The sequence below is a fragment of the Lagopus muta genome, chromosome 4 (assembly GCF_023343835.1).
Source record: "Lagopus muta isolate bLagMut1 chromosome 4, bLagMut1 primary, whole genome shotgun sequence".
Classification (NCBI taxonomy): domain Eukaryota; kingdom Metazoa; phylum Chordata; class Aves; order Galliformes; family Phasianidae; genus Lagopus; species Lagopus muta.
This window is the reverse complement of record NC_064436.1, coordinates 45,197,859-45,223,001: the sequence shown is the minus strand read 5'-3', so window position 1 is coordinate 45,223,001 and position 25,143 is coordinate 45,197,859. Positions and strand designations below refer to the sequence as shown.

Sequence of the window (25,143 nt, the reverse complement as noted above, 5' to 3'; positions counted from 1 at the left end):
TTGAAAAGTACTGAAGTTCTCATATTTTTATCACCATGCTTCATTTTTTGCACTACTGAGACTGCTTCCCACCTCCACCATGACGCACATCCTTGTCCTCTCTGGTGCTTGATATTGTGCTGTTACCATTTAGTGTCCCACACAAGCTGTGTCACTCCAGAGTAATGAACCTGTCATCATCCATCAGAGCAGCCCAGAGGCATGTGTAAGATTAGTTTCCATGCTCACAAGCAACTTTTTAGTTGATCTTCTCACCTTTGAAATAGCCTTATGCAGCAGTTGCTAATGTCACACCTTGGAATCTGGGGACAATTCTTGACCATGACCCTCTTAGGAAGAATGTGCAAGTGCCCTGGGAAGGTGCAAAGTGTTATTTCTTGAGTAGGCTACACCAAAGTTGCAAGGCATTTTGTTCTGTTTTCCACAGTGTTATGCTGAAGGTGATTAAGTTAATTCCCTGTTCTTGTCTGAGCTAGGCAAGATCACATTAGTAATGAAAATAGGAGAATGATTTATTTCAGTTGCAGAAAGATCCAACTTTCTGTAATCTTGGTTCTGATAAGAAACCTAGAAATCGTATCCCAGCCATTTACCTGCTATCTTTTTCACGTTGGTAATTTCAATTACAGCACACAGTCATTTGATGGGTTATTGACATGCCATTTAAAGTTATGTTTCCTCAGAGGTTAAATCCAAACCTTTCTGAGAGCAGCACAGCCCACAGTGCATCATGATGAGGACAGACTAGAAACACTTGTTAGAGCAGATGGCTCAGTGGGCCGTATTTGATTTGTAGGCATGTGGCTCATGTGAGCATGAAGTATTTATTTCACTCAGGAGCTGTTCTTGTTTAAATACTCTTACATAGGTATCATTTTAAAGTGCTGCAGTTCCTATTATGTTTCCAGTAATAACCACGAATCTGATTGTGCAAAACCCTTAAACTCATTAGCACAATTGGGGATTTCTGCGCAGAGAGCTGTTTTCAGGCACGGCTATTATGATAGTTAAAATTAATTCAGATAAAGTGACAGTAGTGCCTTGCTAGTGGCCCAGATTCGGAACACTGATATCCCCTCCTGCCAAGGTGAGCTTGTAACCGTTAGATCTGAAGTCACTGAAACTCTAGGGAAATGCTTTGTATGAAAAATTTAATTACTCTTAGAGCTGGAAATAAGTCAAACTTAAAGCACTTAGGAAAACTGTAGAATAGTAAATATTTTAGCAACAGTATATGTTTTGGAAAAGATTCAGCTCCCAAAGCAGAAAAAGGTTCATTTAATGTCAGTAGATACAGACAGTTTCACCTCCAGTGTAAAGGGAACTTTACGATGACCTTCCCTCCCTATCAATCTCCAAGCATTAGTTAAAATGGAATACAGATCTAGGTTTGAGTTTTTCCAAAAAAGTGTAGAAAATAAAATCCTATTCTAACTTTGTCTCTCCATTTCAAAATTCAGAGAGATTATGGCAGAACTTTGACATAGTTTGGTTGTATTAACTAAGAATCAGTTGCAAGTCCTAAACCCATTTCTTGTCCTCCTGGAAGTCTGGAATATTCTGTTTTTCCCTAATGGGTATGCAGTTAATTTAGCACAAACTGTCACAACAGAAAGTTTCACACAGTTTTGCTGCTCACAAGGGTTGACATTTTCCACCCAACCTGATCAGTCTGAGCGTTATTTTGAAATGTTTCAGAAGCAATTCAGTTTTGAATTTTGGTGAATTAAATGGGGGAAAGCGGAGGAATAAGCTTTTCCATTTATTATTATTATTAAGTCATGCGTGTACTAAACCACTGGAACTGAGAGATCTTAGCAGAGCTTACTCCTCAAACTTCCCTATTCTGTGGTCTTCAAATGTGTTTCTGACATGTCCTCATCAAACATCAAACCTCCTTCATCTACAGATGACATGTTCCCTAAACTGTATCCATGGAACTGCTCATCTTTTTGTCTTATTCATCTGCTAAGAAACGACAGCATAAGTTTCCAATTAAATGAGAGTTGTTCAGTTTGCCTTGTAAGCACTGTGGTATCCAGTTTGAAGGGAAGGCAGAAGAAGGTGTTGAAAAATTGAATGTTCTCATCTCTGTGCTCCTTCCTGCCCTGCAGCTCGTTGCTGTGCTGTGCTGGAGGTTTTCTACCTGTTTGGTCAAACAGCTGGTGGGAGACACTGAGTCTGCCAGAGCAGGAGTGAGCACCTGTAGAGGTAGAAGAGAATGGACTCATTAAAGAGAAGAAAAGAGTAGATAATTTACCAAATTTATGTAATTTATATTTATATATTTATATATTTATATAAATTTATATAATAAGTTACCAAAATTAGGTAATAACTGAACTACTTCATGACAACCAGGGTTAGGTACTGCAAGTATTTGTTCTCATATAACTTGCCTTGTTCAGAGTTATTTCATTGCACTCTGAAAAGCATCTGTAATTTGTAATTAATAAGATAAAACAATAACAAAGTCTAATATAAGTAGCCTTAGCAAAGGTCTTTTCCTTTTAGCTTACTGACGTTTGAGACTTGTTCAAGTCTCAGAGATTGGCAGTTCCAAATCTTGCTTTGCTTATAGGATCCAAATTGCTAAACCTAGCTGTGTCAGGATTAAAATTCTGTATGAAGCTGAAGTAATTTGGCAAGAAGGGATCTATCACAGCCTGTTATTGTTGAGTAGAGGTGGTAACACCTCCCTTGCAGTTTCACATGTTCTCTTTGTTTTAGTTGTGAACTTTCCAAAATGAGATGGCTAATTTTGACAAGGGGAAAAGCTTTTCTGGCACAGGAAACTTAAACTGAAATATTCTGGCTTCAGATAAATTATTTGGAAAGATTATAGTTATTTTTGGAGAAACACTTGATTCCCTTCTTAATGCATTTGATCGCTGTAATCCCATAGCAGTTTCCAGGGGTGAGGAAGCTTTCTTCAAAGTCCTGTTTTTTAATATTCACGTGCCAAGATAAGATTCCACACAATCAGGAGGTTGCAAATTTTAAATTAAAGGCATCTAAGGGAAAATTTTACCTTTTTATTCAATTAAAATATACAGCTGTGTATCTGGCATTTGTGAAGATTTTGAATGCCTTCTCTTTTATGTCAATAGCAGAAAGTGCATGAGAAATGTTTTTGGTAGAGTTTTTAACCAACGTAAGACTAAAACTGAGCACTTACATACTAATATAACTGGCTACGTTTATAGTATATATGTAGCTAGGTATAAATTGTTGGCATATCATTACTTTACAATATGGAGTCATCACTCCTTGCAAGACAGTCATTAAGGTTAAAGAAGACTTTTGAAATGAATTGCATGTATAAGATGAGAAGACCCAGATGTCTTGTGTGCAGGAAGGATTCTGCTGCTGCTACCTGTATAATGTTCATTTTGTGAAATGACTTTCAACCATCAAGATTCAGATTCTTTTTTTTTTTCTTTTTCATTTTTCATATTCATTAATTACAATATTGATGTAATTGAACAGGAAACCCCTAATAATATGAGTAACAATTATACTGAGCAGGAATGGTAAAAAGTGAAGAGGAATACTGTTATCCTACATAAAATGATAGATTACTACTAGACCTACATAGAAGGAAGTGTGATTACTTCAGTTTTCTCCACAAATGTAAAATGTGCCTGTCCTGCTTGTGATTAGCTCATGGCAAATGCATTGGTTCAATTTAAACCAAATTACTGAAGTGTAATTGCAATTTTACACGTTATAACACAATTTAATGCAATGTAATTTGGCTCCAAAGAAAATTTAGGCAGTAGATTTGGCCAGAGGGTTACAATTCTATTATCTTCCAGTACGTTACAAGTTGTAACATTTGTCAATAATAATAAAGCATATAGGGTTTCTTATATAAACTAATGTATTTTTTTCATACTATGTAAAACAATGCCATCTATTTTAATATATAATAAGGTGTGGACAAATTTTAAGGCTTTTCAGTTGTTAAGTAGAAAACAGCCAAGCTGACAGTTGGGGAAAGCTGTATTTTTCATTTATCAGCATAGCCTCTTCTTTATATATGCTGCTGTTAAAAATAATCAGATGAAGAATCCCATGGAAACTTAGCAGTGTTCAGATGGTTTTTTGTTTCAAATAAGTGAACTTTCCTCCCCCTCAAGCTGTCTTTTGATAATGTTTTGAGTGCCTTCCACTGTTTGTTCTTTTTAGCATAGGGAATCATTTCTTCTAGTATCAAGGGGAGATGGACTTGTCAAAGAGATGAAGGTGCATTTGTCATAGATGTGCGTACTAGACTGGTTGTTTAAGCTCACTGAACCTTAAACATAGAACAAGCTAGAAACATTTGCAGTATGCTTCCACGTGAATTTTTTTTTGGAATTTTATTCTGAGATTCTGGCAGCAATGCTCTGGGACAAACATTTCTGGTAGTATTTTGGTATTTCTGGGGAATTGAAATAGAGATTACAGAAATCTTGTGAATGCTTCTTAGATGTTTTATTTAAAAATAGATGTTGAAAAGAACATTCCCAATTTTAGCCAAATGATTCATCTGCTTGAAGTGGGGTATCAGAACCAGTACTCTGTTTGCTCACCTGCCTATGCTTTTATAGCTGAGCCTCATGTTTCCTGGTGCTGATATGCATGCAGCTTCTATAGCTGGCATGTAGCTCTCCTTAGTTTTGCCTTCTTTGTATTTCCTTTTTTTAAGTAAAAAACAAACAATTTTTCTAATTTTTTATTTTCTATGGAATTTTCTAAAACGTAACTGCTTCCATCAACTAACTTTCTTAATTCCCGGTGGGAGCAATCGGTCATTCCAGCACCACTGAAAAGTGTTTCTATTTAATATTGAGTAATATGCTGAAATACTGAAGTGAAATAATGCTGGAAGTTACTGCAACAATTTTTATTTTTCGATCTGTGGGAGTGCTGATATCACAGATACCAAGCTGAGGAACTGTTTCTAATAATGATTCCTATTTTATTATGTTGGCCCCAAAGGTTAGATGTGGATGTTGGTGATATGGCAGAGAGGTTGACCCTTCCTGCCCGTATCCCATTCCATGTTGTTGCCATGTGACAGGTGGCAGCAGAGGGGCAATCTTACACAATGGCATCTGACATGGAAGAATGCATGGAGCAGAGGTGTAAAAATGGCACCCGCTGGCATTCATCGATGCTTGTGTTCGTGGAGACCAAGCCATGGATGTGAGGTGGTGGGTGGTGCATTTCAGCAAAAAAGCTGTCACAGCAGCTGTGAAACAGCGGGCCACCTCTGCTGATGCAATTTTTTTGCATGTAGCATGCAGGCTCTTGTTCTTTGCTGGCAAAAGTGCATAGCTGATGGTAATGACTGTGTTGGAAAACAGTCTTTTGTAGCTGAGAATTTGCTCTATCAAACAGTGTTTTTCCACTTTTTATAACTGTTGTGGTTTCCATGAAAATGAATAGGAGGCGTTACTTTCAGAGCAACCTACACACGTTTTCCCAGAGGTGCCTAGCACTGTGTGGAGCTCAGCTGCACTGGATGGTGGTACCCTCAGAACCAGCCATGTCCAGCACCAGGTGGCCCTGGCCTCTCCTCACAGGCAGCTCTGGATTAACACCTGAATCCCATTGGGAGAACCTGTTCCTCCAGAGAAGATGTTTGCTTTTTTTCTTTCTGCTTCTTTTTTTTTGTGTGTGTTTGTGTGTGTGTGTTTCTGGAAATGATACTTAGAGCACAAGTGCCCACAGAAATACCACAGCAGTCTTTGTTCCCATCTCCCTGTTGTGTGTTACTTTCATCTTCCCCATGGGGCATGCTGCGGGAACCTGCTTTCTTTCACATTTCTGGCTGTTTTCTTGCTCTAGGCATCTTCTTGCTGACAGAAAGTGGGTGCATTTAAGTGTTTCTGTGACTGACAGTTGACATCTTTATTTTCTGCTACCTTGCTGCTGAAGGTAGCAGAAAATAATAAGGTTGTTGCAGAAAATAATAATAATTAAAAAAAATAACACTGCTCTATAGGATTGTCAGTATTTGTTATTTGGCAGCAGGGCCAAGTGTGCTAGATGCATCTCCAGCTTACAGAATGACTCAGTGCTTGTCCAGGAGAACACAGGAGAACAGGAGAAATCATGTGAGTGGTGCAATTATATACTGGAAATGAAATAAAAATAGCACTGGAGGAATTTATCATCTGTCCTTCTTTTGATGTGGAGATAGAGAACACAAAGGTTTCCAAGTGAGTGAAAATATCTGCTGGCGTGATATGTGTAAGTGAAAACTTACACAGTATTGCAAAATACTAAAGCAAAGACAGGCATGTACTGCTATACTGCTATTGCTGTACATATGTCATTCTTCCTCTCTCCATATATTTTCTGTTTATTGTGGTGGTGGTGATGGATGGCACAACCAGGTCTACCTGAATAGGGATATCTGAACTGCTTAAAAAGTCACTTGCTTTAGGCAACATGCAGTGTTCACCACAACTTTCCTACAGAGGAATGTTTCTAAAAGTTTATCATTAAAAAAAAAAATCCGATAAAAATTCATGAAATATTATAATAAAGAGTTTATTAATGAATTTGTATCAAACAATAGTTCATTTTACAATTTTTTTTTTTTAAAGGCTTCAGCATCTAATATGTATTTCTTTTGGCAAGGAACAGCTTCTGCAAAACGTGCATTTTCTGATCTGAAAAATAAACACAGTAAAGATATTCCTCTGCTGCTTCAATTTATTGGAAGACAGAGCTGTTAAAATGAACTGAAAGTATGATGCTGAAAAACAAGCATACATTAATCTTTCCCTAGAGAGGGAGTTGCAGCCAATCACAGTTATCAAAGGATGATTTTTTGAATAACTACATAAAATTCAGTGTGTTTCCTGGAGGTGAAAAACAGCTCAGCAGGAAGGCCTTACAGTTCAAACAAAACAAAACAGTAAAGGTTTTAAAATTATATTTTGTTTTTCCTTGGCAAATCTGTACATGCTAAACTGGCATTTTTTCAAATATGTTCTGAGATGTCTCCCTGCTTAGATGGAGGGGATAAAAGACAGAATTTCTAAAAGACCTGTTATTTCTTTTTAAGTCCCCTCAGATATAGATATCATTTAGTTTTAGCTTGTATAAAGGATATTTTGCTCTGTTAGTGATCCATTTAATTCTCCTGGCTAGTGCTGAGATTAATTTGTATTTATTTTCAGCTTAGATCAAGTTGAGATAGACAAGTAAAATTCTTTAAATTTTGAAGCTTTTGTTAAAGTATTATAAATACCTGAAGACTGACTGTGTGTGTGCCTGACTGGGTGCATAGGTATCTGCTTATAAGCATGTACCTGTTTTACCTTTGACGTTACTTAACAGCGCTGCTAGGAGGCTTAGGAACTTGGCTGCTGCTAAGAGGTAGTTCTGCCTGTCAGATGGACAGATATTAATGCGCTTGTTGGAAAAGTTATAGATTTTGTTCCTGAAAATGTTGTGAAATTGAAAGAAAAATTAGACTGTAGTGCATTGTGTGAGTTGTTTCAAAAGGGGGGTAAACTAAGGAGTCATGATACATGCCAATAAGAATACAATTACTGCTCTCAAGTCCTTGTCAGTGACTTTTTCAGTGACTTTTTTACTTTGATGCTTTTGCTTTTACTATGTGGGGTTTGCTCCAAAAGTAATGCCTCCTATTTTTGTTATCTTGTCCCATAAAGTCAGAAGTGGATGTTGCTGATAGGGTGGTAGAGGTTGAACCTTCCCACCAGTATACCATTACATTTTGTTGCTGTGTGACAGATAACAGCAGAGAAACAGTCTAACAAAATGACATCTGATATAGAAATGCATGAAGCAAAGCTATATCATTAAATTCTTCTACATGGAAAAAAAAAAAAGGCACCCATTGACATTCATCAACAATTGCTGAACATTTATGGAGAGCAGACAGTGAATGCGAGCACAGTGAGGCAGTGGGTGGTGCATTTCAGCAGTGGTGACAGTAGGTCATCTCTGCTAGTGCAGATTTTTACAAGCATGGCACGCAGATTCTTGTTCATTGCTAATGAAAATGTGTAGCTCATGGTGTTGACTATGTTGAAAAGCAGTGTTTTATAGTTAAGAATTTGCTTTATCAAATAGTGTTATTGTTCTGTTTCTATCTATTGTATTTTCCATGGAAATACATACAAGGTGTTATTTTCAGAGGTTTGTCCAGGATAATTTGAAGAAATTGAGGAAATTATTGTATCTTTCAATTTTCTACCTTCTGTCTTATATAAAGCGAGAAGATTTTGAAGGTTAAACGCTTCAGGGATAGAACTATTGATTATCATTAAGTGGTATTAATCTTGTCTGGATAACAACTTTTTGCATACAGATTTCTTGCGGGGAGAGAGAGTGCTAAGTCTCTGCAACCCTATTTCTTAATTTTGAGATAACAGTTTTACAAGAGGGAAAAAGTACAAGCCCTTCCGCACCATTTGCTACCATCTAAGCAATGATGTATCAAATGGGAGAGGGTAATGTGAATCTAGGTGACAAGCAAGCAAAAGCATCCATTAGGATGGAGGTAACGGGCGGCCTGTAATCCACAGCTGCAATTTGAGGGTCAAATTATCTTATCAGAACAGATTGAAAAACTGTCTGAGGCCAGTTGGAACAATATTATGTTTAATTTGCATGTATAGCTAGTTAGAAAACAAATTCTTAAACGCAAAGCAAAAGAGGCAGCTTAGTCTGGTTGTTAGCTAAAATGATTTCCAAGAGCTGGTATGACATTCAGTTGTGAGTTTCCTTGCTGTGTAGAGCTGTTAGGAGGAGGGAACTGCCAGTGTAGTGCTCCTCTGTCATTTCTCTCTACAGAGAGAAGAAAACTCCGCCTAGCATGGCATTCACAGAGCCTCTGACCCCACAGAATTGTCCAGAGAAACACTGGCTTATTACAGTCACTTTACCAGAGGTGTTTCTTCTGCTTTGCAGATTTAGAAACGCTATATTTATTTGTTGCATTTGTTTCCCTCTATTGTAGAGCTTGTGCATTGAACAACCTCACTGGTCTTGCAGAGTCACCATCCTGTTCTCACTATCACGTCCTCATTTAAACTCCACTTAAAGAACTGCTCTCTTCATGATGCCATTAAGTAACTTGTAGTTGTCAGGAAAATTTAGAGTAACTGAATTTTTCTATCAATGACTGAAAATATCTCTGTCAAGCACAACCTTGAATTCACAGGGCCTGCCATTTGGGTACTTTCAATCTATGTTCACACCTCAAGTTCTCATGGCGTGGCAGGGCTGAAGGAGTTGGATAGTTGCTTGAGAAGTGTTTGATGGAACATTTGGTCCCCTTCTTCCATAGGATCGTAGTGGAAGCCACAAGTTGCAGTCTGCATTAACAGCTTTGCATCATTTAGCATCTTGCATATAATCACTACTTTTGTGTTGTTGACTGTAGCAAAATGTATTTTCACTCCGGTCAAGTGTTCCATTTCTGGCAAGCCTTTGAAATGTAGAGATGAGGCAGGGATCTCCTCTTAATTATTGAATCATTCACTGGTTTGTCCTCAGAAGTCTTTGCTTTTTGCCACTGATGTGGTGGTTGAGATAAAAACACAAAGCTTGTCAAAAGGAATCTGCTTCAGCATCATGAGGATGGATGCTCTTGTGTTTACTGCCTGCTGGTGCATGGCACTGCCAGCTAGAAGACTTTCTACTTCTGGAGTGTTGTATTTGTGTCTCTCTAGTTACCCAAGGGTGAGGTCACTCAGTTCATTAATGATTTATATTTATGTAGTGCATTCTTCAGAGGGCTTCCAAGGCTGCTGGCAAATTTATTTCTGCACCAGAAACTAACTGAAACAGATTGTTAGTGATTTCTCTATTGATTCAGGAGGTCATTGCAAGAAACTCCTCTCTTCTCACTCTGTGCTTGGGTATATGTTGGAGTTAGGCATAATTAATCCATGACGTTTGTGCTCCCTGTGCACTTTGCACATGTGAGGTTCCTTAGGAAAGAGTTTCAGTCTTTCCTGTGCCCATTTTTTTTCTTCCACTTTTAAGTTCTGTTGACTGCTTTGCAAATAAGTAGCAAGTATTTTATGCATGTGGAGCAGGATCCTACTCCACAGGCAATTTTATAGCTTCATCTAAGTCAGCCTGTAGCACAGAATTCAATTTAGATTAAATAAAGTTGATGGAATCTGGTCACATAGTATTGGAAGGAAAAATTTTTCTAATTGTTTGGAATATTGTGTGTATATACTCGGGAAATAGTTTTTAAGCCATCAGTGTTTTTATTTGCATTTTAAGTGGGTAGAAAAGAACAGAAGAAATATTACCTTCAAAATCACAGAATCACAGAATCACCCGGGTTGGAAGGGACCCCAAGGATCATGTAGTTCCAACCCCCCTGCCTAGCAGGGCCACCAAACATACACATTCAGATCAGGTTGCCCAGGACCCTGTCCAACCTGGCCTTAAACACGTCCAAGGACGGGGCATCCACAACCTCCCTGGGCAGCCCGTTCCAGGGCCTAACCACTCTCCTAGTAAAGAACTTCCCCCTAACATCCAACCTAAATCTTCCCTCCTTCAACTTAAAACCATTTCCCCTAGTCCTGCTGTTGTCAGCCCTTTTGAAGAGTTTACTCCCCTCCTGGGTGTAGGTTCCCTTCAGGTATTGATAGGCTGCAATGAGGTCACCCCGCAGCCTTCTCTTCTCCAGGCTGAACAAGCCCAACTCCCTCAGCCTGTCCTCATAGGGGAGGTGCTCCAGCCCCTTGATCATCTTAGTCGCCCTCCTCTGGACCCTTTCCAAAATCTCAGTGTCTTTCTTGTACTGAGGGCTCCACACCTGGACACAGTACTCCAGGTGGGGCCTCACAAGAGCCGAGTAGAGAGGGACAATCACCTCCCTGTCCCTGCTGGCCACCCCTCTCCTGATGGAGCCCAGGATCCCATTTGCCTTTCGAGCTGAAATCGATGGGACAAAAAAATATCCTGCAGCAACTGATGACCTTCCTTATCATTTTAAAGTAGTACAAGAGAAGCTATAATGTATTTTCTTTTGGACATCAGAATTCTAATTTGCACAGTGTACAGAATGAAAGAAATCAGTCTTTGCAATGAAATGAAGAAACAGTAATGTTTTACTTTTCGCTTCCAGAGTGTGTTAAAAACATTTTTAGTTGAAGATGTTTGTGGTGCTTGGGAAAGAAAATGTTATGCTGTTTTAAAAGGAAAAAAAACACCTGTGCATAGAAGCTGTGCAGAATAAAGGCTTCAGCCGCTCAAGGATAAGTAGAATTCTCCTTAATTTCTTTATTTCTTAAATTCTGCCAGCGTAAGTTTGGCTGAGCACTTCAATGAAGCGCACTTCGATTCACACTTAAGTAACCTCCCCCAGTTGAGGTTAGCCAAGCGTGAAGAGCTCTGCTGGAGGGTTAGTCTCCTAGAGGAGTTCTCTCTAACATTTGTAACACACTACATCACAGGTGAAACCATGGTTTTATTTTGATTTAGCTGTTGTTAAACATCAGTTAAGGAAAAACTGCAGCATGCTCTGCTTATACTACGTCATTGCTACACATTAATGCTTTGCAAAAAGGTACCCATTCGTTAATGTACTTGTTCTTCACTGCAATGCCATCAAGCTCCACTACACCCAGCTATGTTTTCTCTTCTTCATGCCTCATCAGCAGTCAGGTTGCGCAGACCAAACAGTTTCATTTACCCATCTGCATGTCCCCATGTCTTTAGATGCTGTGCTGCTCCTTTCTTGTGCAAATGGAATTAACCTTCACTGCCCCTCACTGTGCTGCAGTGAATTGAGTGACACAGAGGTGAGCAGGGCACACAGCTGCCAAGTGTGCACGAGCAGGGGGTTGTTAGCTCTGCAAAATCTGTTTTTCATATTAAGGCCCGACAAGGTTTTCTGAGAAGGCTGTTCTGCTCCTGTTTGGGAGATCAAACTTCCTTCTTTCTCTGCCTGTTGCAAGCATTTGAGTTTTACATATGTGACCTTTACTGGGGAGATAACTTGTTAATGGTGTCAGTCTGACCCAATATTATGTCAGTGGCAGTGGTTCTGTAGGTCCAACAAGGTTAATTCAGTTTTGTCGTATTTACTTATATCATTTATTGGTTTATTATAAAACAGGGCTATCCTTGAGAAAAAACAGGACATTTTTCCTGGTTTTATTTCCTATGCATGTATGCTACCTTCTGGATTTGTTCTCTTCCATTTTCACAAAATCATAGTGTGGCTAAGGTTGGCAGGGACCTTTGGGTCCATCTGGTCACCTCTCTGTTCAAGCAGGGATGCTCAGAGCAGGTGCCCAGGCCCATGTCCAGGTGTCTTTTGGAGATCTCCAAGGAGGAAACTCCATGTGGGTGGCTTGTGCTAATGCTTGGTCACTTTCACAGTCAAAAATCGTTTCCTGATATTTGTAGGCAGCCTCCTTTGTTCAAGTTTGTGCCTGCTGCCTCTTGTTCTCTCACTGGGCACCACAGAAAAGAGCCTGGCTCCATCGTAATACTCTTTTTTTCTAGATTATTATGTGCCCTTGTAGGTATTATTGTGGCTTGTGGAATATGACTGAAAATCAGCTCAGATCTTCTTTGTGTTTTGTTTTGTTTGTTTTTTTCCTCCTTAGTTTTCCTATGTGGCTTTGCACCTCAGAAGAAGGTTTCTTGCAAGGCAAAGCAAGGAGATCTGGGATCCCCCCATCTGACCAATTCTGGTATTGAAAACTGACAGTTGACCATTTTTGCTGCTTATATTTTTTCCTAATCTTCTAGCAGTTACATGAACTAAATTATATTTTATGAGGTCTTATCATTTCAGGACATGATACATACCAATGATAACAGATGTGCTAAGTTGCCTAAGCAACTTATCCCAGGATTCATGTGCTCTTCTTTGGCAGATGATTTATTAACCGTGACTTTTACATTTTCTGCTATTCGTAGTGCTTTTAAATACTAGTTCTGAACCTTTAGGTTCTTGCTTGGCTTTCAAGAAAATGTGTGATGTTCTTCAGTTTTGTTTTTAGTTTACAAACTAAATTTAGGTATCAAAATTTATTACAAGTTATTAGTAAAACTTGTATCTTATTATTAACTTGTTTCCTAAATCTGACTATGCCAGAAGTGCTTTTCTGAACTCTGCTGCTTTTCGTAGCTAACACTCATGGCAAGATTTTATGGAGTAAGTAGTCTGAAAAAATAGATTGATTTTTCTATATTTTTATAGGTGTGTAAAATAATTAATTCATGTGATAGTTATTTTATTAAAATTGATTTGAGAACCACAATTTTTAAATGGGCTAACGCTGTTTCTAGTGTAGAATGATCTTCCAGGTTCTACAGAAAACTTTCACTTCTTAGAGGGATCATCATCCTTGCAATAAGAAACACAGACTCACAGTTTTCACTATTTAAACTGAAAGATATCTGTGTTCTGCTGCTTTTTTTTTTTTTTTTTAAAGGAGTTGTTAATATTGGCGTTCTCTGTTTGATTATATATATATATTTATTTATTTATTCTCCTTTAAATTAGAAGCTTCTTTTGCATTGGAAAGAAAGCAGTGTGAGTAAGGATAGTTATATTTACCTAGTGATACTATTATTTTCCTCTTGGAATAAATAGCTTTACTCAGCTACGCTGAGAAGTAGAAATATGCTCTTAGTAAAACAGAATTTGTTGATATGAATGGGTATTTGTAGACAGGGGTGGAAGGTAGAGGAGAGCCCTTTGCTGATATAAATATTTGATGGCTTGACATGCTGACATGCCTACTAGTCTTGTACTGCATAGCAAAATAACAGCTCTCTGGACTATGAACAGCTATTGTCTGAGAAGCTGTAAATAAACCAGTCAATTTACCACTTGCAAATCTAGTACTATGGTAGCTATTTTCAGGGAACTGCTTTTATAATGGCCTTGCTCTGTTCTGTAGTTTTGCACTATTATTATTTCTTGAGGCAAAGTGTAGATTGTAAAATGCAGAATATAATGCTCTCTGACCTCCAACAACAGCTTGAGAAACTAAAGCAACTTTTTCTTTCCTGATTTCCATTCTGGTTGGAGTTTTCATGGATGCTAGCTCCTGACCTCATTGCTTTTGGGTGCTACTTATTACTGTGGGATGCAGTGATTTTACTTCTTAATGTTATGCAGAGTGTGTGTCTACTTAACTTTCTACGCTAGAAATGTATATTTCTAACATTGCACAGAATTTTACTACTGCTTTAGAAAGATGTGAGTAGAATAGTTTCCTGAAATAATCTTGCAAGGACGAGGTCTTCCCTTCCAGACTGCTGCTGGAATTTCGTTTTCATCAAAATGTTTCCATATATACCTGTATCCACTTCTTCCCCTGGGAGGATAAAAGAATGCTATTAAACATAAGGAAGACTTTTTTTTTTTTTTTAATCTGCTGGAATGCTTCATGAGCTTGCTAGTGAACAGTAATTTTTTTCTTTTCCTTTAACCTTGAGCACTGGAAGTCTATATTATCCCTAGGAGTTCAGAAAGCCACAGCCTCTTGCTTACTGTGCAGGTACATTGGCCTCCTGGGGCCTGCTGTGCTACAGCCATCAGAATAAATAAGTCAGTTGCAGGAAGGTCAGGGAAATATGAAATTAGCAGCCAGCTTCACTGAAAGCCTATCTACTCCAGCAGCTACATTATGTCTGAAGAATAGGGGTGCTGGAGAGTCTGCTCTGGAAATGGGTTTTGGTTGCATCCAGGATTTACAGATTAAAAAGTAGCAGAGGTCTTTGAACTGACAATTAATTACTGGTGGGAAAGAGGTATTTTCTGATGAAAAATAAGTAGATTTCTGCCTGTTTTGCTAGAACAATGTTAGCCTGATATGCTCTTGCTGGTCACAAACTTTCCATGCTCAAACTGTTGCATGTTCTCTTCTCATTACTGCATTTTGTGTCTGTAAATAAGAGAGCAGTTCTGATTCACTGTGTGGAACTTAGATCTGAAGCTGATGTGCATATATGAGATTTTTAACATCTGAAGTTCCTGGTTATTCACAACTATCAGCAGATTGAGACTTTCAGTTTGTCACAGCATATGAGTAGTACTATTTTATTTTAATTTGGACTGATGAGTTCAGGATGTTTTCATGATGTTTTTTCACATTCCATTCACACCTTGACTACATCTTGAATGTTACGAGTAGTGTAGAGTCAGTCAACAGAGCACTAATGTGTCATTTCTCAGCTTGAGCTGACCTTGCCTCCACCTCCACTTACATTTTCTATAGGATCAGCCCTGATTTCCAGTATTGACGTCCTGGCATCCTGAGAGCATCTACTTGTACACTCAGCCTTATGAACTTCAGCAGCAGCTGAATACTGAAGCTAAGAATCCCACAGTCTGATGCTCACAGACTGTTGGCAAGCTCTTCTGTTTGAGTTGCTGCAGCCCTGTCTCATGAATTGGAGCATCGTTCTTGTGGCTAAAAAGGCCAGTGGTATTCTGGGGTGCATTAAAAAGAGTGTGGCCAGCAGGTCGAGGGAGGCAATTCTCCCCGTCTACTCTGCCCTGCTGAGGCCACGTTTAGACTACTGTGTTTTGTTTTGAGCTCCCCAGTTCAAAAAAAGACAGGGATATCCTAGGTGTCTAGTGGAGGGCCGCAAAGATGATAATGGGCCTGGAGCGTCTCCTGTATGAGGAAAGACTGAGTAGCCTGGGTCTGTTCAGCTTAGGGAAAAGAAAATTGAGAGAGGATCTGATAAATGTTTATAAATATCTAAAGGGAGGTGGGAGGCAAATGGGTGAGGCTGCTCTTGGCGGTGTGTAGCAATACAACAAAGAGTAATGGCCTAAAACTTGAACGTAGGAAGTTCCATATTAACACGTGACAGAACTGCTTTATGGTAAGGGTGATGGAGAACTGGAGTAGGCGGCCCAGAGAGGTTGTGGGATCTCTTTCTGTGGAGATATTCAAGACCCATGCAGAATGCCAACTTGAGTGACCTATTGTAGGGTATCTGGTTTAGCAGGGGAGCTGAACTCGAGGATCTCTTGAGATCACTTCCAACCCCTGCAATTCTATGATTCTATGATTTTCTTATCACGTTGTTCCTATTCTTGTTTGTAGCTGCCTGAGGATACAAGTGACTGTGTGAATGAATATAAGAAATACTATTTAATGCAGTGTAAGAATAGGATAGATGCTATAAAATGTCTATCTGATACTCAATTTTTTTTAGTTGTATGCATATGGAAGCTAACAATCATAGAATGGCTTTGGTTGTAAGGGACCTCAAGGATCATCAAGTTCCAACCCCCTTGCCACAGGCAGGATTGCCATTTGCTAGATCTAGTACCATATCAGATTGCAGAGGGCCCCATCCAACCTGGCCTTAAACACCTCCAGCGACTGGGCATCCAAAACCTTTGGGGCAGCCTGTTCCAGCACCACACTAAGTAAAAAAAGAATTCCCTGTGACATCTAATCTAAACCTTCTTTAGTTTAAAACCGTTCCCCCTTATCTTATCCGTGTAAAAAGTTGATTTCCCTCATGTTCATAAACACCCTTTAAATATTGGAAGGCTGCAATTAGGTCTCCCCATAGCCTTCTCTTTTCCAGGCTGAACAAGCCTGGTTCCTTCAGCCTGTCTTCACAGGGGAGATGCTGCAGCCCTTGGATCATCTTCATGGTCTTCATCTGGACCCTCTCCAAAAGATCCACAACTTTCCTGTTCTGGGGGCCCCAGACTTGAACACAATATTCCAGCTGGGGATTCATGAGAGCAGAACAGAGGGGGACAATCACCTCCCTCTCCCTGCTGGGCAGCCTTCTTTTGATGTAACTCAGGATGCTACTGACCTTCCTAGTTGCAGGCACACACTGCTAGCTCATGCCAAGTTTTTCTTTGACCAGGAGCCCTAGGTCCTCTTCAGTGGAGCTACTCTCAAGGAGTTCCTCTCCCAGTTTGCATTCATAACTGGGATTACCTTGATCCAAGTACAAAACCTTGTACTTTGCTTTGTTGAACCTCATTAGTTTCAGAAGGGCTCACTTTTTGAGTTTATCAAGATGCCTCTGGATGGCATTCCTTCCTTCTGCTTTGTCAACCACACCACTCAGCTTGGTGTCATCAGCCAACTTGAGGGTGCGCTCAGTGCATTCAATCCCATCATCTATGTCATTGGTAATGATGTTGAAGAGTACTGGTCCCAAGATGGACCCCTGAAGAACATCACTCATAATTAGCCTCTACCTGAACATAGAGCCATTGACCACGACACTCTGACTGTGACCTTTCAACGAATTCTTTATTGAGCGAATAGTCCACTCTTCAAATCCATCTCTCTTCCAATTTAGAAATAAGGATATGGTGGGGGACCACATCAAAGGCCTTGTAGAAGTTCAGGTGCATGACATCAGTTGCCTTCTGTTTGTCTACCAGTGGTGTCATTCTGTCATAGAAGGCCACCAGATTGTTTAGGCACAACCTTCCCTTGGTGAAGCCATGTTGGCTGTCTCAGATCACCACTTGTCCCTCATGTACCTTAACATGTCTTCCAAAAGGATCTGTTCCATGATCTTCCCAGGCACAGAGGTGATGCCCACCAGCCTGTAGTTCCCTGGGTCCTCCTTCCTCCCCTTTTTGTAGATGGGAGTGATGTTTTCCTTTTTCCAGTCCCTGGGAACTTCATCTGACAGCAAGTGCCTTAATAAAAGTCAAAATTCTTATAAGAAAACTTCAGCAGCATGGTTTTATTTAAAATTACAAAGTTTCAAACTTTTTCAATGCAAAACTAAAAGCCTAGTGAAAACAAAATAAAACTTTGTTAATAGTTCAGCTTTGTGCAATTTTACAATTTCTGTTAATCTGTTTAAAGTTTTCTTCTTTCACAGAATAGATTACTATATTGAATAGATTACTAAATTTTGATTATTTTGAGGTAAGAAATTTTTTTGTTAAAAAAGTATTCCATACTTTTTGCTGGAAGAGTATTTAAAACTCATCCTGTAGTTGGAATAAAATTGAAATTACAGTAAATTCTCATTTTAATTTTTGGAAGTTGTTAGTTCCTCAAAAGGAATAACTGGAATCAAATACCACATTTTTATTTCAGCCAAAACTACAGTTAAAACCATTGCCATATTTTGCATGAAAAATAATTGAGTTAGAATCACAGTTTATGACTGTTTGGCAGGAAATGTAAGACAGTTGCTATTTCAGTAGTTAGAAAAGGTAATAAGAACATTTTGTATTAAACTCTTAGAGGGAAATCTGAAACTAATGAAAATTTCTCTTATTGCATTATCTTTCCATCTTTCTCTGGTTTGGCTGTTTTTTGTTTTGTTTTTTAACTGCAGCATCTCAGACTGTTTGCAAAAGACATGGCGGGCAGGAATTGCTCAGCTTATAAGAACCCCAGAAAGAGAGAAAGCAAAAAGGTGTGATCTTAAAAACGTGAATTAACATTCTTTCTTTTCCCCTTTTACCTTGACAGTGTGGGAGAAGAATGTTAACCACATGGCCTTAGCAGCATATTCTGCTTTCTGATCGCTTTCATTAAAGAAAAATCCCTCTTTGAGAGAGGAAGGAAGACTGTGAAAATATAGAACGTCACACCCCATCTTAAAAAAGGTAAGGGAACATTTTTCTGCTGATCCTTTAGTGCTGTTTTTTTTTTCCCCCCAGCAGATTTTGTGCTGATCACTGTAAATGATGTCTTCAGTTAACATTAAGTTGAAGTGAGAATGCAGATAACTGAATACTGAAGTTTGTATTTTAATCTCTGTACTCTAACCTATAAAACAGAAAAAAAAGTTATCATAATAAAGGAAGGATGTAATGTATGTGTTACTGTACTACGAAATATTCTGTGTGTGCTTTTTGCCCATTTTTTAATGGGAAAACAAACAAACACCCACTGCACACAACAGCAAATATTTAATTTCAATCACTGAAGTCATGCAAAGATATACATAGTGTCCAGTCTACTAAGCAGCTCTCATTTTGCCATGAGAGATTTTTTGGGAAATACAGCATGTTTGCAGAATGCTACCACTGGGAATTAGTGCATTTAGGCTTTTACCAGGACAGATCTGTACTATTTTAATTTCTGCAGGGTTTCTGAATGTTTGGTTATTTGTGAAATATTTACAACTCAGCTTCCTTAGATGCTTCAGTTGTATTGAGTACTGGAAGATGCTGAAAACATACTGAATTGTGCTTGTTTCCTCTGAAAGTGGAATGACAGCAGCAAAGGGTTTTGTCCATTCAGGTTATTTTATTTTATTGTCATTATTATTATTATTATCATCATCATCATTATTATTATCATCATTATCATTATTATTATTATTTTTGTTTTATTATTTGATTTTTATTTATTATTATTATTTTGTGTTTTTTTTTGCCTGGGAAGAATTTTGAAATTGTGAATGACAGGTAATGACTTCTTCCTAGAGCATTCAATTTGGAATGTGGGGCAAACATATTCATCAGTGAGCTTCATCTGTGAAGTCAGTGTGAAGGTAAGTACAAAAGCTATCATGAACTTACTCTACCTGTAGAGGCAGCTCCAGTCAAAATTTGGTTGCAGGGCTCTGTCTAGCATTCAGAATGTATGTTCATGCACTCTGCATTTCTGTAAAACTGGGTTTGGTGTTTATCTAATGTAGAGATGCTGTATTTGTTTTGTTTTTTTTTACAAAAAATGTTGACTCTGTTGTTTGCAATTACTCATGTTACTTGGAAAATCTGTCCTGTCTAACTAATATTGCTATATAAATTGAAAAAGATTCTTGTCCTGACTTACTTGTGAATGTTCTGTGAAAATGTATGTTTGACTGGTGTGGTATGTGGAAAGAGAATGAATGATAGGCAGATTTCATTGGCAGCTTTCCTGAAATGGTCAGCTGTTTTCTGTTAATGTAACACAGGTAGGGTATTTTCTTACTTTTTCAAAACAGGAAGATGCAAATGTGCTCCTCTGTCAGTGCAGGATGCTTCCTGCCTGCTCTCTCTAACCTCATCATGTTTGCATGTCAGTTGTGTCTAAGGAGGATAGGTTCTGAGCTACCTTCTGTTCCTTTTGGATAGACTTAATTTATGCATGCAATACATGCAGTTCTCAAAAAGCACATTTTTCACTTTGCTAAGCCTTGGTACAATACACATTGCTTAACAAATGAGTATTTGAAGAGCAGTATGAGAGTGGTCAGTTATAGTACCATCTTCAGATCAGCTAATATGAATTTTGTAAATTAAGTATGTAAGACATACATTTCTGTATAGTATTTGCACATATTTCTTATTCCAAGACAAGTAAAACTAGCTTTTTTTTCCCCATAGATCATCAGTATTCTTTCATAACCTACATCCACATGTTCTGTGTTAGAATATTCTTTTTTGTCACCTGCATCCGCCTCTGTCATTGTGGGCCCACATGATGAAATAGGAGGCATTACTTTTGAAGCAGCCCTTGTACATACTTTTTCATTAGCTCCTTCTGTCATTTCATATTTTCTAGGTTAAAATGTTAATCTTCAGACTCATATTTATTGGTAATTCTCTCCTGGCTCTCCAAAGGCTTCAGTTTTTCTTCAAGATGTGGCTTTTTTGTTTTCTTCCTTCAAATAATTAGGAGGGTAGAAAAACCAATGTTCCTTTTTGTTCTATTAAATTTTCTGATTTCACTTGTATCATTCGAAGCCATTTTTCTTTCATTTGTTCTGTTAATTTGCTTTCTGTATTTTGCGTTCTTCATTCTTCTTGCTTATCCAATAAAGATTTCTTTCTTACAGTAACTGATGACTGTGGTTGCAATCAACTGTGAACTTTAAGTCACTTCAGTGGAAGTACAAACGGCAAGGCTTTAATTAAATGAATCACTATGCGTTAATCAGCTGTGCAAATAATTTATTTCCTCATTTTAACAAAGAGGTCCTACAAAGAAGACAGACACCTTGGTATAGTCAGCATAATGTTGTAGCATTTCTTCACAATTCATTTTCTCTATCTCTAGACTTACAATTGCAATGAATTTGAATGGTAATTGGAACAAGCTTCAATTTGAAAATCTATGAAATGTGAATGAATTGGTTGTCTTCTCAAATTTAATATCACAAGGTAGATTCCCACACGAGATCCCTGTGGCCCTCAAGCTTCCATCTGAGTGAATTTCTCAGTTGAAATGCAGCTCAGAGACTTGCATGACTTTTGTAGAGCTGTCCATGCATCCTTTGCTATTTTTACTTTGTTTCACTGCACACCGTTGTTCTTCCTAGAGATTTGCACTGTCCTGAACTGGCAGTAGGCAGAGGTGTCTTCAAGGCAAGTTCATTCTTCAGTTCCATTGTCTGTAAACATTTAAGCAGTAAAGACAGCTGAACTCTCCTAGTATGGCTGGTTAAGGTTTTTCATTGAAGGGTCCTGCTCAGATTGCTGATTTTTGTTGATGTAATTGAGGGTAAATCTGTATTATAGCACTATTTTGAATCATAATCTATTTTTTCCCATGGAACATGTGTTATTGTGTAAAGAAAGATTTATTGCTCGTTAAGGAATGAATCTGGAGATGACGTGAAAGTAAGAAGTGTTCAGTCCTCAGGCAAGTTTCACTAGAAAGTTCTTCAGGATGTTTTTAAGCTGTTATTTTGGTTTGACTATATATTTTTCAGAAGGATAGTGCCGTAATTTTTAATGATTTTTTTTTCTGTTAGATCTGTTATAATCTACTATTATAATTAAATATTCCTATATAATATAGACAGTAAAAGTGTCTGTAATTGAGCATGTTAATATAGTGGTTTATTCCTTGATGAAACTTAAAGTGTACAAAATCACCCAACTAGAGGATGTAATTTGAAGAAAATAATTTTCTTTAAAAAGGTTTCCTTTCAGTTCTACAAGATCTAGGTAGTTAATGCAGAGTTTTATACTATAATACTTTTCAACACTGTTACACTTCAATTTAGTATTTGTGTACAGCACTGCTTTTATTTGTTGTGCTAAATAGAAATTCTGTATATACAGTTTAAAATATTTCTTATAAATAATATTACATATTATATAAATATATAACACTGTTAGCTGTTCCCATTAGTGGTCAAAGGAAGAAATGCAGACAGGTGGAAAATGTAGTCTATACAATGTGGCTATCGTATTGCAAAACTGTGCTTCACTGAGGTGCAACTCATTAGTCCTGCACAACTGCAATCTTTATTTATTAAAGATTTGATCATGTAACAACTCCTGTACCCTCACAATTTTACTAATGCTGCCTAACTCCAAAGAAGCCTAAAATATAAGGCATTTTATTGCAAGAACATTGATTTAAAAATAAGAAAAGCTTAAACTCTTGCTTGATTTCATGAACTCAGTGATTATGCAAATGAATCACAGAATAGCCAGGGTTGGAAAGGACCTCAAGGATCATGAATTCCAACCCCCCTACCACATGCAGGGCCACCAACCTTCACATTTAATACCAGACCAGGCTGCCCAGGGCAGGTCCAATCTGGCCTTAAATCAGTTGTGCTGTACTTATTGTTTCAGTAACATTTTAAAAAAGACAAACAAAACCAAAAAAACATATGAAAGCATGGCTACAGATGAAAGGGATACTGACTAAAATGTTGACCCTGAGATAATGGGTATTGATGATTCAAGTACTGTAAAAATTATGCAGTGTTTTGGTTGAAAATTAAAGAGACAGAATACATTGTCATTTTATTTACAGAAGAAACCAGTTTCTTCCTTATAAATTATCACAAATAATCTGTTTCTGCCTGGGTCTGAAAGTCACAGAGCTGACCAGGCTGGTCCTGCAAATTCTTCTTAATCCAGATAACTCTCCCAATGTCTTTCTTAGACTATTTGGAGTATATTTGATTGCTTGACTTATCAAGTTCCAAGTACTTCTAAAGGAAATCTGAGTTATAAATTTTTTAATAGCAGGATTTGAGTTAGTAATGTGTCCCTTGCTTTCCTTTCTTGAAAAGATTGTCACAGCAGAATAAAAGAGCTACGGCTTATTAACTTCTAATTCGTATTAAGTACATATGGGAAATTACATAGGTTTTGTGATATCTTTACAAAGTTGTAAATGGAAGAAAATAGTTTATTTGGTTGAGAGTATGAATTTGAATGAATGAAGGAATACTGAACATTCTTGGGGAAATTTTAATTTGAAAAAAATAAAATTAAAAATACCTAAAAGGATTGAAATGCCTTTTAATCTGCAAAGAAATCTGATCTGTGTTGGGCATTAGTTACAAAAGCAGAAATTAATAGTGCTTTCTGTGGCTTTGAAGTGTTTGTAATCTATGTCATCTAATTAACAGTTCGGTAGTTCAGTAAAGACCATTCCTACCAATAATGCTTATCCTATTAGTGCAAAAGGACAGAGTCAAGCTATTGACCTTTCTTACGAGTGACTGGCTCTTCTGGCTGCAGCAGAGTGTATATATAGTGAATGATTTTTTTTTTTCCCCCAAAAATCATCTTATTTGTACTAAAAGAGATGGTTGATAATTCTGAAATGGAAGCAGGGGATTTTTAGATACCTGCAATAAATGACAGTTACAGTTTCAAGAAGCCTGAAATAATATGTAATAGCAAATGTTAAGAGTAGAAATACTGCTGAAAGTTACTCCTTTAAATGTCATCATATGGGCTCATGAACTTCCTGCCTTCTGCTAATTTCATGACCTTGACTTTCACAAGTCCCCAGTTCCACAAGGCAGTGATATTAATCTTTATTTAGAATTCATGTCTAACTAATCTTATTTGAATCCCCCCTGCCTCCTTATTTTTCTCCTCTACCAGCTTTTTGTTCTTTATCAGTTTGCTATAAAATCCCAGAGTGGATGAGTCAGTGATTCCAATCTGTTCCTACTTAGAAACCAATTCCCTTTTAGGGATAGCAGTGTCATGCTTTAACAGTAGGCGGACGTGCTTTCTGAGAGATTTTGACACTTAGAACTTTCTTTTATTAGATATTGACTGCTTCACTTTTCATTTCAGAAAAGCATGGTCTCTGGTGTCCTTTCTTTTTACATTGCCTTTGCCCCAAAAAATCCCACTCCTCTTATTTTTTTTTGACCATACATCTGTTACCAATCCCACAGAGGTCCAACCAGGCTTAATCTTATGCAGATCCCTCAGTTTTCTTTCCTCTTCCTTTCTTGTCTCCTTGTCAGTTGTTCATGCTCCGACATGTGAATATCTACCTTGTTCCTTTCTGCCTCCCACCACTGTTTTCCTCTATACTCCCATGAATTCCTGACACTGGCACTGCTGGACCTTATGGCACTGCATTGCTACTTTTAGGTAGCTTGACAGTCTTCTAAGAAGCTAATACCATATCTCTTCCTTGCTAAGTCAAGAAGAGACTGTAGATAGATGGAGCAAGAAAAGGTAATGCCTGAAGAGAAGGGGATCTTTTGTGCTGTCTCTACAGCAATGACTGACTCTTTGGGCAGGTGAAAAGAGGCATGATGAGGTTTCTGAAGTACCACAAAGGTGGTTGTTCCATGATCTGGAGCTGCAACCACATATTTGCATGAAGGGTCTTTGCCTTGGAGGAGTGAAGAGGGAAGGAACATTTCTCTCCTTTTAAATTCTATTTTAATCTATGAAACCACAAGAGAACCAGAAAAGTAACGCATGATAGTATTGGTTTCTGTTATTTTTTTCCTAATTGGTTAAAATACTGAAGTTGCTTCTGTTTCTTTAAAATGGTATGGTATTTTATGATGAGACTACTACTGAACTTGAAGTTACTAGAGTGAATAGAATAACTTCATGTTTGTTGAGGTATGAGATTATTATTCCTAAATCTGTTCCTGTTTTGTAGCACTATTTATTCAGTTCTACTCTTTCAGCTGCTCTTTCCTGCCATCCGGTGAAGTGATTTTTGCCTGGTTCACTGTCTGTGACTTTCTTTTACTAGATTTCATTTTCTTGCCTCACTGTTCTCCACTGACTGCATGTAGCTTGAAACATTTGACTGAGTTGGTAAAATAGGTTTCTTATAACCACCAGGTAAGCCTTCTGTTTCACAAGTTAAAGGTCTAGTGCCCATGTAAAATCTAAGGTTGCATTAATACCCTAAAGATTTAAGATAGTATGTAACAGAAGACAGCAATTTTTTGCAATAAAGCAATAAGTAAAAAATCAGTATCTGC

At 38.0% G+C, this 25,143-nt stretch overlaps 1 protein-coding gene across 7 annotated transcripts in view; it reads left to right on the top strand.

Moving 5' to 3' along the window:
* CRACD (capping protein inhibiting regulator of actin dynamics) overlaps positions 1-25,143 on the top strand; it is a 119,446-nt gene that overhangs the window by 44,615 nt on the left and 49,688 nt on the right. For 5 of the 7 annotated variants that reach the window (XM_048942999.1, XM_048943003.1, XM_048942998.1 and 2 more), the window contains exons 2-3: positions 18,456-18,592; positions 19,418-19,485. The gene's annotated coding sequence lies outside the window, so the exon portion shown is untranslated. The remainder of the gene's footprint in view (positions 1-18,455; positions 18,593-19,417; positions 19,486-25,143) is intronic. The other 2 variants (XM_048943004.1, XM_048943002.1) reach the window with 1 other exon arrangement.